The 12,822-nt window shown below is 42.3% G+C and overlaps 1 protein-coding gene across 1 annotated transcript in view; it reads left to right on the forward strand.

Annotated features, from left to right (window-relative positions):
• Positions 1–12,822, forward strand: part of foxp1 (forkhead box P1) — a 147,048-nt gene that overhangs the window by 11,394 nt on the left and 122,832 nt on the right. The window contains exon 3 of the mRNA XM_022744896.1: positions 6,854–6,915. The gene's annotated coding sequence lies outside the window, so the exon portion shown is untranslated. The remainder of the gene's footprint in view (positions 1–6,853; positions 6,916–12,822) is intronic.

Here is a 12,822-nt window from a genome sequence, read left to right on the forward strand (position 1 = left end):
CCTGCAGCATAATCCACAGTGTTGATTACTGTGAGATTGTATAAATTTGTCGACCATCAGAGGTTTTTCCATATCATTGGCCCAAGCTTTCTCTGAGTGTCACAGGCCATCGTTATTCATGAACCGTTTCACAATAGATTTCCCACCAAAATCCATATCACCCACTCCTAATGCTCATTGTGCTCGAAACTATTGTTGCAACTTAGTATATAGCTTAATATGCTAACTCTGGCGTGTTTGGGCTTTGAGGTAGCAATACCACAGTGCAGAAGAGAGAAGAAGAAGGGTGTCCAGCTATATCGCAGAGAGTGTTTTTGTGAGTATTCACAGACGTACCTCATAAAATAATGTATCATAACATAACATAAATAATATATAATTTGTCTGCTTATCAATGTAAGCCAAAGTGGGCTGATGAGAGTCAGCAGGGAGAATACAGAATGTCCTTTTCAAACAGTGATGTTTGGTCACGTGACATCTATGTAGAAAAACCACTGTGAGACGTTATGTTTCCAGGGTGGCAACAGGAGTGAGCAGAGAGTTTTCAGGTTGTCTATACACCTGTCCCATTCTTGTGAACGCGATATTTAAGGAACACCTTGAGGGAGTTTAAAATTCAGCACAAACCTTCACTTGAACTCAAGGATGAACTGATTAGATTTTGGTGGTCAAAGGTCAAGGGTCAAGGTTACTGTGACCTCACAAAACACATTTTTGGCCATAACTCAAGAATACATACACTAATTATGACGCAATCTAACACAAATGTCTAATAGAATAAAATGATGAAGTGATAACATTTTTTATCCAAAAGGTCAAAGGGCAACTTTTCTGTGCACAGTTTCCACCAGTGTATTCCATGAACAGCGTACGGCTGGGCCTTAGCTGACCCCCTGCCAGGCCTGAGCATCGGGGAATTGTGGTGGCTCGGTTGGAAACGTAGATAGAATGGTTCGGAAGTTCACCAGCAACATGTTTTGGTTAAAATGCTATGTCGAAACGCCCAGCTTCTGGTCTCTTTACCGGCCCTGAGTGTGTGCCTGTCATTGAGAGTGTGCTGCATGCATGTGCCCCCCGTGATATGATCCCTGCCTATAAGTTCAGCCACCGGGCCTTACATTTTGCCTAACAATTGCCTTGAAGTAATACTGGCAAAAACAAATTTAATATCCATCCCATTCTATCTACAGATAACAAAGGAATGTTGGTGCCTTTTTCCCTCAATGCCTCTTCAGACAGTGTAAGATTTGGTTAGTGGCAACTGAAACTAACCATTTTTTCACAAGGACACCTGGCAGTGAGGTTACAAAGAGGCAAAGATTTTCTGAGCTTTCATGTTCTGGGAGTGAAACCTTAGATATTTTTCCACTCTCTTCACTTGTACTAATGTAAATGATTTGCATGGAGTTTGTCCCTGCTGATTAAGGCTGTTTGGACTGTTCTTCTTTGGAACCATGCCAATTGAATTTTCTGCCTTCTAACACGCTTGGAGAGTGGGGAATATGGTTCTCATTGGGCCCGAGGCTTGATCTCCTTCTTGCTTCCCCCAATCCTCTCACATCACTCTGACAATTAGTGAGCTCGACCATCCCCAAATGACGCACGTAATTAAAGAGTTGGCATTATAATTACAATGTGTTTATTGTCTGTTTATGGGTTCTGTGCAGTGCACAACGCGCTGGGAGATTTCTTTGGTGTAAATGGATTGAGGGCTGTTAATATACTTGGTGGTAAATGCGATTTCATGCGGTTAACATCTCGATACCTTCTTTATCAGCCCTTTGACAGTCGCTCTGTTTGTCGCACATACAATGTGAATTGGCTGACAGCAGAAACTGGCACCAGCAAAAAACAAATTATTTAGTCATGGGCTTTTAACGGGCACAACGGTAAATGCATGTTAAGTAAATGATGCAATTTATTCCCTTCTCCTCATTGCCAGGCTTGCTGCCACGGGACTTCTGCCAGCTTTAAATAAGTGGTACCCAGATGGTATTCACATGATGCCCACTTGGTTACAAAACGGTCCTGGGGAATAAAGCTGACTGCCACAACAACCAGTGGGTCAGCTGGTGATCCTGTTGCTTTTGCACTCTGCATGTGCAAATGGGTTAATGTTGTATCACTTTGCTGAATTCTTTGGGAAGGTTGTATCTCAGGGGTCCTAAATGAATTGGAAAAGACCCCGTTAATGAGGAGGGTGGGAAAGAGAGACAGGGGAGAGATATTCTCTGAGTCTGTTTTTTTTTCCTCTGCTAATGTGTTGGGCTTCTCGGCTCCTCAGAAAGGAGAGAGGGAGCAGGGAGAATGATGACCAGTGCCTCCTTCTCTCCATGCTTTTTGCAGTCTCCCTCCTGCTCTGCAGCTGTGCTAGTCTTTGGGCTGGCTGTCTCTCGGAGAAGTGGTGAACTGTGTCATCTCCAGCCACTAACAACCAACAGCTGCAGCACCAGCCACCGCTGCAGATCGAGGGACAATGTGGAACTGATTTTCTAACGCAGAGAAATAAATAAACAAAGACCCAGAAAAAAAAGAAACAATACCACAAACAACACACAGCTTATGCAAATGCTGGGGAAATGTGTTCGCGAATCGATAAGCCCTATTTGTGTACGAAGAGACTATAGGACAAGAGTGACCATTTTACACAGAGATGCACATTACTAAGTTTGCTTTTTTATCTGCAGTAGCTACCATCAACATCTGTTTAGCTTTTTTTCCTCCTCTACAGAATATGTTAAACCCACACATTATGATGAAACACAAACTATTTGTTGTTGAGTTGTGACATGAAACAACTCAGAGGTGGGGAGCGTGTTTTTTGCTGTGTTGTATGCATGACACCAGATGTCCGAGGCAAAGTTTTAGTCATGTGGTGGGAGAGGGGTCAAACTGTCAGTAGGTTAAAGGTTGAACAGCACAAAAAAAAACTGCAGCACCCACACAGTTAATTAGAGATGGGAGAGGTCTTTTACTTTGGCTCCAGTTTCGCTGCTGTTGTTTTGAAGTTGATAGTAAAATATGAGAGTTCTGTCAAAGTCTGTTGCGAGACTTTACTTTTTCTTTTTTGAAATATGTTTTTTTTCCATGAATGAAAAATGAAATCTTTACAGCTCATCCCATTGTTTAGCTTTTTCTCCCAGTCACCTTGTAATTGTTTCTGTGTCATAAGCAGCTATTAGTATTGCTAGAAAATGGTAATGCTTTGAGAGACTCATCTCTTACAGAGAATGGCTCTCTATCACACTCTCACATTCTTTTAAAAGGGAAAAGGAAGATGAATTTTGCCCATAAAGGCTGTATCACAAGGGCTTTTTATCCTAAATGGCTCTGGGGATTGTTATCTGTGGGAAGTGTGTCCTGCCTCCCTCGTGTTCAATCAAGTGTCCACTTAGCTGTGACTGGGAGTAATTGTTCCCAAGTGGGCCACACACTGACCTGTTAATGTCTGCGTTGACCCTCTAACCTTGTCAGCACGTCTTGGGAAGGAGTTTAAATCATGTGGATCTCCTCCGTGTCTATACGCTACCGGGTCAAGTGGGCGTCGGCCCTGAAAGACCACTCTCTTGTAATTGTCCTCAGCAGTATGGGTCAGCTCGGGGTGTTCCCAAAGACCGGCTCTTATTAGATGAGGTACTGGGAGTGGTGTGACTTAATGGGTCAAGCCATTGATCTGATACAGCACCAGTGTCCCCCAGCACAGTCGTAGTCTCTATGATACCTGGCTTGAGTGAGTGTGAGGTGGGCTACACTGGAGATCCATCTCATTTCTTGTTTATGTGTGGCTTATTGTGCCCTGCGCCTTTTTCACTCTCAGATCTCCCTCGTTTTGATGAATTCGAACAGGTTACACAAGTTCCTTATTGTTATTCCTGGTGTAATATAACATCACACCACAACATAGATTTAAGGCATCATGCATACTGTATATGTTAAGTATTGATGCCCATGCAATGAAGGGCTACTTAGCTCTAGATATCATAGAGACGAGTGCCAAAATTCTCAGAGGGGCACAGAGATTGCTCTTCCAGATTTGGCTTTGGCTCCTGTCTCCTATGAAACAGCCTTGGCAACACAAACTGATAGAATATGAGATGCTAAGAGAGAATAATGGTGCTGCAGAAATGTATTTATGAATGAGGATAGTAATGTAAAAATGAGCAAAGGTCGTACAACAGCATATACTTGTAGCTTGTGAATGCACTCAGTCCAAAACACATACGTATGCATATAAATGTGGGTTAGGTGTTGAAGGTGAGTAAAAGGTCAAGGTGATTATTTTAGTTTGCATCTAAAATTGCTGAAAAAACTCACTCACGTATAATATATAGTTAGACTTCCAGCAGCCTTATTGATGACAGAGCCATTGTTTGGATCTGAGTGACTATCATTCAGGGAGTTTATGTTCATCAGGGGGGATGAAGCCGAGAGTAGCAAACAACAAAGACGATATGAAACAAACATTTTATATGTTTTTTGTGTGTTAGTTATCAAACGTGCAGCAGGTGACCCATGTTCATTTTTCTACCATAAACCATCATATAGCACCTGCTGCATGCTAATTTCTGATCCCACTCATACTCCTCAACAAGGACGGACAGCTTCAAATACCTGTCTAGATTGCCTGGAAACTCACAAATGAGTGTCAATTAACACACATGCTGCAAAGTGGCTCAAAGTGGAGTTTTTCTTCAGAAACTGACATAGTTTGTAATTTGAGTGAAAAGGGGGATTACAACCACATGTTTCTAGAGTAGGAGTGAGCTGAGTGTTGAGCAGCTGGCATGCAAAAGGCCACAAAGTGAGAACGCTTTACTGCTGGAGGTGAAAATTTTGAACTTTAATGTTGGCGTCTTAGCATGCAGTATATCTTTAAGTGTTTGGTTGTTTAGTCTCTTTTATGGACAGACTACACCATAAAACGTAACCACTTTTTCATTAGTTCTCATTAATTTGCAATAAAGAGCCAAAATCGGAGCTACCTCTTAAGTATATGCACTCCCATGCTATTTTAACATCCCTTTTGTGAGACCGCACATAAATCCCATCTCTTCTGAATCTTCTCATCAAGCAGTTTTTATAAAGCGTGAGTAAGATGTATGTTGGAGACATGGCAGCAAGCTTGGCTGAAGACACTGAGTGCCCTCTGTCGCTGATCCCAAAGTGAGGGGACCTTTAAAAGCAAGCTCCTTTTGAGGGGCATGGAGATAGAATAGTGCAGCCATAAATCCATGGGGAGGGGAGGGGGGGTTGTCTTGTGGGATCAACATATTTTTGGGAGTAATGACAGGCATGCAACCGAGTAATCAGAAGGGTCTTATCTGGGGCCGATGGTAGGCCCAGGAATGTGGACAGGCTGTGGAAACAACGGCTGCACTAATGGGGTTAGTTGAATTCCACACTGCTGAATTATGAGGAGTTGGGACATTGGGGGCTACGGTTTGTTGTGTCTGGTTTGGAGAGCTACACCGCTACACACAGAAACAGAGTTATAGATTTGGTTTTTGACACGCTTTCACATGGAGCAGGCCAATTAACTGGGAGCTGAATTGCTTTGCTCTGCTGCGGGAGACACAGCCACATTAAACAGCAAAGTCGTACACACATATATCATGGGGCAACAAGCCACACATGCAGCCATGACTTCTGTGACAGGGACAAAACCAGAAGCCATCCATTCTGCTGCCTCATTTGCATGATCTGAACCGTATGTGGAAGTCATTAGCATCTTTCCACTTGTTTATCTGGCTACAGATGAATGCTTTTGAGCTTAACGCCAGGTTTTTGAATAAACAAAATGTCCGTCCTTGTTTCTGATGTTTTTGTAATGGTACTAGTCATTCATCATTTATGTAAAGAAAAAACCATGTAATATTCTAAATATTTGTTTTATTACTAAGGTGGAGACAACTGCAGGGCTGGCAGGTCACTGTTAATGTAAATGCATTCTCCAGAGCAAACACACTTGTCAGATTTTCGTTGGTTTGGCTTTGCAGCCTGTTACAGTGCTTAAGTCTCTCCTCGCATCACATTTATATTGTTAGCATGGTAGCAATTTCATTTTCATATTTTACATGACGGTGATTACTCTCATGTTTTTGCATTTTTCTTATTGAGGAACTTTAAGTAGAAAAAAAATACAAATTGTAAATACTGTAGTCTGTAGTATTCAATTGTTTTAATGCAATTCAGCTATTATTCTGTTCATTTTCTGTCTATGATTGACATCACATGCAGCCATCTGAAATGATTGCAGCGTGTTTTTATGTGGGCTGTCACAGGTTAATAAAGGGCAACTTTATGACTGTTCATGTGTTAAGGTGAGAAATGAACCGCAGAGGCCGGTTACTGTGATGCAAACAGTTTTGCTAATATTTTTACATTTTGTTTCTGTCGTAGTTGCTTATCTGCATGTTCAGATATGAAAAGGAGATAACTTGATATGCATGTAGGCCAGGAGATGCCAACAGGAATCGGTGTGTCATAACGAATCAAATACTTGTGGCTGACGACGATCACGTTTACTTTGCCAGTTCTTATGTCATTTCTGTACATGTGGGCTCAGTGGACAGGGGCTTTCCCCACCTTTCACTTCCTGTTTGTAATCGTTGTATCTTTCCCCTTCCTTCCTTCTCTCTTTCTCTCTCTCTCTCTCTCTCTCTCTCTCTCTCTCTCTCTCTCTCTCTCTCTCTCCCTCTCCCCCTCTCTGTCTCTCTCTCTCTCTCTCTCTCTCTCTCTCTCTCTCTCTCTCTCTCCCTCTCTCTCTCACTGTCTCTCTCTCTCTCTCTCTCTCTCTCTTTCGCTCTCTCCCTGTTTGTGTCCTCTCTGAAACCCCCGTGATCCTGCCCTCAAGAGTGTGAGCTGAATTCTGATTGGAGGAATGGAGTGCCAATCTGTCCTGCACCAGTGATCAGGGTATGTGGCAATCCTCCCACCAACCCTTCTCTTATTTCATACAGTAATGTAATGTATGTGCTGTAAGTCTGTGAAATGACTCCAAAACACTGTTAGATTTGACTACTAGGCGTATGTATATCAGACCATAACTAGTTTGAAGCAGATCCAAACAGATTTATTCTGAGCTTTTCATCAGTTTTATTCTTCAGCTGTTTAGTGAGCATGTGTATGAATGAGAAAGACACAAATAGTAAAATAGCACAGAATAGAAAATATATTGACCAAATATTGCAATTATTTTGTATAAATAAAACTACTTGTTATTTGCGTAGACTGGTTCCAGGCCCCTGAATTGTTGCTGACATGTCAAATTTTTGCCAGTGATTTCATGTGCTCTTGCACATGGCTGTTATCCCAGTTTAATATCAGCAGAGCCAATCGGGCTACTTCACAGCCCCCAGTCCTGGAGGTCCTGATTCAGAGCTTTTAAATGAGTTAGCCTAAAACAATGATACAATATTCTTAATTTGAATAGAAAATCCTGACAAAGATTCATTTTAACTACTCCAGCTAGCTGCTAACTAGAGTACCTGTCTGAAAATGAGGTAATGATTAGAAATATGAACCACTCTGTCTTTTTTCACAACACAAATAATACAGAAGTGATGTTACTTTCTGTAGCTACTGTCGTATTTTTAGGCAACATTTGTAATTTCATGTGCTGGTTTCTAGCTAATACTTTAACCTCTTTACAGTGTTTTAAGATGACCTTTTTTTATAATTGTCAATCGGTCGATACACAGAATAGTAATAGCAAACTATATATTATAATCAATTAATCAATACATTAATAAAATAACTGTTAGTTGCAGCCGTAGTGGGCTATGATTAAAATGGAAAATTTAACTTTTTCAAGTCATGTTGATATAAAAAGGATTATCCAGAACACTTAAAGACCTTTGTCCTCAGGGTGTGGGATGAGTGTTTCTGTTATGAATGTAACATGCAAAGAGGGTCCTTATTAGTCTTTGCATCTTTTTTTAGTATACTATTAATACAGTATGGCAAGGGAAGGGTATTTTCAGGTTAAACTCCAAGGTCATTTGTCTGCATCATTCATTCATGTCGTTAGAATTTGGTTTTATAAATATATGAACATGATAATTAGTACACCAATATTAGCCATCTGAAATGTACTACTACTTCTACTACTACTACTAATTATAATGATAATAATGATAATAAAGTAAATTTCACGGCTGAAATCAATTAAATATTTGACAACCGTTCATACAGCATATTGCCCTCTGGCTGAATGTTGCACTGTCAGCTGCTGTGTGTTCATGACTCTCCTTTGTTTTTTAATATCTTTGGCGTACTGTAGTCTTTTTGTCCCTCTGCTCACCTCTGTCTGCCCTGGGAGCCCTGATTGGCTGAACACTTTCTGCACTATAGTCTGGCTGCTTGCCAGCCATGCTGCCAGTGGCTGCCGTGCCCCCTGATCAGAAGAGAATGTGACATTTGTGCAGAGGTAATGGAATCTGCGTGCAATTAAATCTCTGACTGTGAAGAGGAGTCTATCTCCTCCCCGCTTCCCCCATCTCCTGCCATTCCCAGCAGCAGGGGGGGTCAGGCGTGATGATGAAACCGTCCCAGCAGGCCCATCGCCGCACTCTCTTTCCCAATCTCCATGTCAGGTTGTGTTTTTTTAACTTTGCCGCACTAGCCCTGCCTCTATCTGGCAATTAATTACAGAAAACGTCCATTAGGAATCTCTCCAAATATTGTATAAGAATTAATATTTGGTTAAAAAAATTACATTACCAGGCAGCAATGTTACCAGAGCTTTAATGAATTCTGCTGCAGGTGACAGTTGTTATTTTGTAGTGAGTGTTGTTGGGCTGTTAAACATGCGTTGATAATTTTTTTTTCTTTATGGGGGAGTGGTAGAGCACAAGGCAGAGAGGAAGAAAGCAAGGCAGAGGGCAGATTCATGCATGGATGAGAAGAGGGTCATATCTCTGCTCCTCTTTCTCTGCTGCCCTGCCACTACACTTAACGCCTCATTTGTGGGCTTTGTGGCCAATGGCTTGAGTCTGTGATCTGTTGCCATAAAAGGCAGCTTTTTCCTCTCTGCTGATGGGGCACTTGCTTGTGGGTTAATACCAGACCCCTCTATAGGCAGACTCACATCTAATGGATATGTGTATCCCCATCAGGATAGCTCATAAACATAAAACTCTCTGCTGCCATTGTACTTGGTGGAGCTGGTTGGGAGGGACAGAGCCACGCCATGCAAGCATTTCCCTTGAACTTGTGTAGGAGTAGTTCCTATCTGTGTTCCTCGGCCACACTGGGTGGACGGAGGTGCAGGATATCCAGATCAAGGTTTGGCTTAATCCTCCCTGTGTTGCTCACACCCTGTGTGGGTCTGTCTAAATGGCACAGTCTGAGTCCCTCTGCAGTTTAGCCACTGGACATGATATTCAACATGAATATTAAATGGAAATGTATGTTCCAGTTCATTTAAAGAATGAAAGATCACACTTTATTTTCCAAATGCTGCTGCCGAATGTCTGAACCCTGCTTTAATGTGAGTATTTTTCTGTCACGTTGGACTCTTTTTTTTCATGTTCACTTTCCCTGGTAATGTCTTTTGTCATGATGAATTATTAATGTCACTGTTGGTTGAAGGGAGCGTTGTCTCAGAAAATAAGAGGGTCACTCTGTTTCTTCTTTTTTCTGCAGCCAAGGGTTAATATGAACCAACAATCAAATGAACCTCCCCATTTCCTCGCTGCTCTGTGAAAACTGCTGGGTCTTAACTTTATTGACTAACATCCTGCTTGACAAATACAAAGCTATTCCTCTTGGCTCTCTCTGTTTTCCTCTGTTTTGCAGATGGCTTTGTGGCGTTGTGTGATACAGAGAAAAAGGCTTTGCTCGGGGAAGGAGAGAGAAAGAGGCTTACTCCATTAGTGTCATTCGAATGGTGAATTAGATCAGTCTGACAGATAGATGCGGAAAATTGTTTTAATTGTATAATTATCTGTGGTTAGCCACTTGTGCGGAAAAGTGCGGTGATGTGGGTGAAGGCCAGGGAAGAGCACATTTTGGCCTTTATGTGGTTATTTTGTCTTTGCACAGGAAATGAACAACAATCGGGGGTCCTGAGGATAAAACACAAACACACCCAAACTCGCAGACACACACACTCGCCCCTGGGCAGGTTAAGACGTGCTGAGTGAGATGCTGCCCTTTAAAGTAATGTGTCTGGCCAGTGAGTCCTCTCCTCGGGTAAAGAGGAGGATGCCTGTAACCATCTGAACAAGATGGCACAGCTTTGCACAAATGTAACAGCTATGTGGAATGTGACTCGTTTAACACTACTGGCGCTCTGAAGACAGAGAGAGAGAGAGGCCCCATATATCATTAACTCTCTTAGTCACAATCAGCTGATTTCTGAAGAGATGTAAACTGCAAGACTACGGACAGATGGCACTAAATCTTTGGCTTTACATCTGTCAGTTGCTCTGTGCTTTTTTTAAAAATTCTTTTTCTGCAAAACATTCCCATGAATGAGTTTGCATGAAGTGCTGATCTTCACTGCCAATTTGGCTGGAAAATAATAATAGCTATTATCTCCCCGTTTCAAACAGTGAGGAGTTATTTTACTAACCCTTTACTTTTTGTTGTATACAAAATGTTTAACTGCCAGACTAATTTAGCTTATAGTCTTTTTTCCCCCAGATTATTGTTTTTATAGTTTTGAATAAAAGCACTCTCACATTGCATCCTTTGCCCAAAGAATGTCATCACTGTTAAAGCAGCAAACTGCTTAGAATTAAATATTGCTGCTGCTTTAACAAAGGTCGTGTGTATGGATGTTTTGTATGTTCCTCTGTTCCTCCAGTCGACTAATATTTTGCCAGGAAGGAATTTGTTGATTTAATTGGCAATTTTATAAAATATTTATCACCCTCTTCAGGGCCCTGAATTATATAAAAATGTAAAATATGCAAATTTATATTTTGATTTCAATGATCATGATGAATGAACAAACAAGCATGCATACAGAAAGCATGTAGATGTGGCTTATAGCAGATCTGAGTGTCTTATTCTTTTGACAGATCAGTTACTGGATGATTTTTCAAACCTGGTGGGCAAAGCTGAGCCCAGGCCAAACACTAAATGCTCTGCAGTCAGCAGCTGCATTCAGTTTTCAGCTCAACTCATTCAAGTGTAATAAAACAATGCAAGAAATGCTGGAGAGCTGTGGGCCTGGATGCTCTCACTCTTAAAGGAAAAGTTGCAATGGAGGTGCTGCTGTATAAATTCCCTTCACTGAATGGTTGTTTCTGTTCCTGGTTTTGTCTATTAGCAGAAACGTTTTGTTATATAATACTCAGGTTGGTTTGTCGTCACAACAAGCAGGCCTTAATCAAATACACTCCGAGCCAGTCTGATGAGAGTCTTGCAACACAAAGCAATTTATGGACTTGAGAGCTTGTCATGTCTCAGTTGTTGCCTTCGTCATGCTCTGTTGTTCAGCTACATCTCCTGTGATAATGCACAGGGGATTAGCAGGTAACAAGGCAGCAGCGCTCCTCTGAGGATGTTGCGCGTGGCTTTGAATGTCTCGCACAATACTACATAAACAGAAGGGGAGTACCACCAAATGGTGATTTCCCGGCTGCACAGGGAGCCTCCTCCTGGATAATGTGGTAATGAAAGGTGACAGGAAGGACTCAGGGTCTGGAACGAAGCCGGGGCAGCTGGTCAGAGCAGGAGAATAGGAAGCAGTGTGCACCCGGGCTAAAGTGCAGCGAGAAGCAAATTAAAGCTCATATCTGCCATCTCCCTTGCCTCCCTGCACTTTCCTGTTTGGACTTGAAGGTGATTGGGAGCCAAGGCGGTGACAGTTGACGGAAGCTACGCGGAGGAGAGAGTATTTATTTACAGTGAGATGCAGCGATGCTTGTTCAGGATGCGGTTTCACGCAGGATGTGCCCCCCCCCCCCCCCACACACACACACACACACACACACACACACACACACACACACACACACACACATACACACATATACACCTCCTCCCATCTTTCTCATCTCCACCCTCACACTACAATCCCCAGGTTTGATCAAGAATGGGAAGTGGGTTATTGGGGAGGAGGGGCTGGCCTGCTACAGGGCCAGGCAGCCTGTATTGTGTAAGAGGCCAGGTCTGGACACAGGCAGCAGAGTGCTCGCTCAGCATGCCTTCCTGCCTGGCCCAGGAGGTGGTACCAGAAAGGAGTGTGAAGCATTAACATTGCATTGTGTGATAAAGATTTGTCTTTAGGTGTTACATAAAAAGGAAACAGTGTGCGTGTGCATACATAGATCTATGTTTGAAGTAGAGACAATGAGAGATGATGTGCGTGTGAGAAAAGTGTGTGTGTTTTAAGACAGTCCCAAAGAGAGAGTGTGTGTAACCTGCCAGGAATTCCACCTTGTAAAGCAGGGATTAGGGGGGAGTTGAAGGTGTGTAAATCCCAATAATTACACCGTACGCTGGTTGCAGTACAATTACCTTTGTCGTCACCCTACAATGCAGTATTCACGTGACGATAAACTACTCATTTTAAAGATGCAAGCATGTGCAGCATTATTTCTTACCACCCAAGAGGAAATGTCCAGAAAATTTGGACTTTATTAGTGAGATGAAACTGAACATGTAGCAGGCACAAGATTTTTTACCTGGCCAACTCCTGCCATCCCCGGCTTTTCTTTCATCTGGAGAGATATCGAGCGCTAAGCATGTGAGTGCGCTGAAAAGGTGAGCCGTTCTGATCTCTGCTCACTGGCTGTCATGTCAGCATTAATCCACCCAAAGTTTCAAAGGCAGGTTTTATGACCTGCCTTACGGCCTCATCTATGTGGA

Source organism: Seriola dumerili, unplaced genomic scaffold (assembly GCF_002260705.1).
Source record: "Seriola dumerili isolate Sdu_G_001 unplaced genomic scaffold, Sdu_1.0 BDQW01000088.1, whole genome shotgun sequence".
NCBI lineage: Eukaryota > Metazoa > Chordata > Actinopteri > Carangiformes > Carangidae > Seriola > Seriola dumerili.